Here is a 2,146-nt window from a genome sequence, read left to right as displayed (position 1 = left end):
GACGGGCTCACAGAGGGTGACGGAGACATGCCCAAAATTTTAAATATCAGTCGAACGTGACGGAGACTTGTGATTGGTCAGGTCGCTGCTTCCTGTATATTCATCACCAGCACCGCCGTAGCTCTGTTAAAAAGTAAACAGATACTTAGCGGCAGACCCAGAACAGATTGAAGAAACTTATTCACCCGTGAGTGGAAGAGTACAAATTATGGAGCAAACGTAGATGGAAATGACGGAAAATGTGGGTTTAGAGGTGGTGACCGCGTGAAGAGGTGGAGGAGAATGAAGGACAAATTTGTCCGTGTTGTAAAGTTTCTGAAATATGTAAACACATTAGTAAATACCAGAGGTGTGGACTCGAGTCACATGACTTGGACTCGAGTCATTATTTTAATAACTTCTTACTTCACTTCATAAAATCTATAAAGACTTACGACTTGACTCAGACTTGAACACCAATGACTCGCGACTTGAATCGACTTGCATCTGTTGACTTGATGATGACTTGAGCATATTTGATATTTTAGCACAAAAGTGGCCCAACATGGACAAAAATCATGAACCATTCTTGGTTCTGGGTGTGATCTTGTTCTGCTAAATGCGGCAGCACTTTGTTTATAATCAGTTTCAGTTGCACTTTCTGCTTGTTTGAGCAAATTAATGAAGCTTTAAGAAAGTTTGGTTCTGGAATTTATTTATTATCACTGTCATTAAATCAAAGTTAGACAGATGACTTGATTATGACTTAAAAATTCAAAGTTAAGGACTTGGACTTGACTTGGGCTTCCACATCATTGACTTTGGACTCGACTTGGACTTGATTGTCTTTGACTTGGGCTTGACTGGAAAGACTTGTGACTTACTTGTGACTTGCAAACCAGTGACTTGGTCACATATCTGGTAAATACACTATCGGGGACAGGATACATGAGTGTTATGGTGGCAGGATACCACAGAACAGCGCTACATCTCTGTTATCCTGGTGGGGAATTGCTTTGCAACACTCCGCTGCCTGAACAGACGTTTGAATGTGAAAACCTGTCTGACACTCCTGTCTCCGTTGCAAGCTCACGGAGAAGTATAAATCAGGCTTTAGAGACATAACTCACCACACAGCTCTGTTATTTATTTAAGATAAGTCAGAGTGAAAGAAACACAGAAGATCTTTTGTAGATGAATTCACGAGCAACATTAGCTTGTCCTTTGGTGCATATTTGAATGAAGGTTTCTGACATTTAATCATATTTTATTATGATTTAGGGCACCGAGTCGTCCAAAGCAAAACATATAAATAAAGTTACAGGATGGACAGGCCTGCACCTGCACAGGTAGGTGCTGCAGCCCATTTGTGTGATCCACAGTAACACCAGACAGCACTGTTAAGACCAAAGGAGCATTACTCATGAAAAGACTGGCAGGTTTCTCTCAAAAAAACTCATCTGTAACTTTAAAAGTTTCTTTTTTCTTTTACGTTTTGAAGCAGCAGAATAAAATGTTGTGTGTTTCTTGAGTCCAGTAGTTTTTTGTCAAGATCACTGCCTCGTTTTCACGGTGAGAACGCTGAAAGAAACCAGACCAAAGTTTTTATTGCTTCAGTTCTGCTTCATCTGTTCAGTGTCAGTCTCAGCTGGTCTCGTGTGTTTCTAAAACCTCCCAAAGAACATCAATCTTAAAAACACACACTCAAAAGCTTTTTTGGTTTCCAGGTTGTAATTTCTTCTTCTGTGGTTTGCGTAAAAGGACATGTACATTTAGAGAAAAATCTATATTTTTCATATTATAAAATCTGTTTAACAGAAGCAATATTTGAGCAAAAATATGCTCTTTCCAGCTTTTTTTTTATATTTTAGCACATTCACCAGAACTCATTCATCAGCTGATGATATTGATGATCAGATTAGCCCTTGTGGCCTCCTGATCTCTATGTACTCAAATAGTTGTCACGCAGTGGCTCAAATCTTCTGATTAAAGAAAAAACTCCTCTAAATAAGCATGGCAGGTTTTAGAAGAGCGTATTATTTTTAGTAAAGAAGAAGCCACTGTCTTAAAGGGATGGTTCAGATCTTTTTAATCATGTGGCGTTACCATTATGACATTTGCTTATCTCATCTGTTGTAGATGGCTCATTAAACAACCTCAGTTAGGA

The sequence above is a fragment of the Nothobranchius furzeri genome, chromosome 4 (assembly GCF_043380555.1).
Source record: "Nothobranchius furzeri strain GRZ-AD chromosome 4, NfurGRZ-RIMD1, whole genome shotgun sequence".
NCBI classification, from domain to species: domain Eukaryota; kingdom Metazoa; phylum Chordata; class Actinopteri; order Cyprinodontiformes; family Nothobranchiidae; genus Nothobranchius; species Nothobranchius furzeri.
This window is presented reverse-complemented; position numbering follows the sequence as displayed.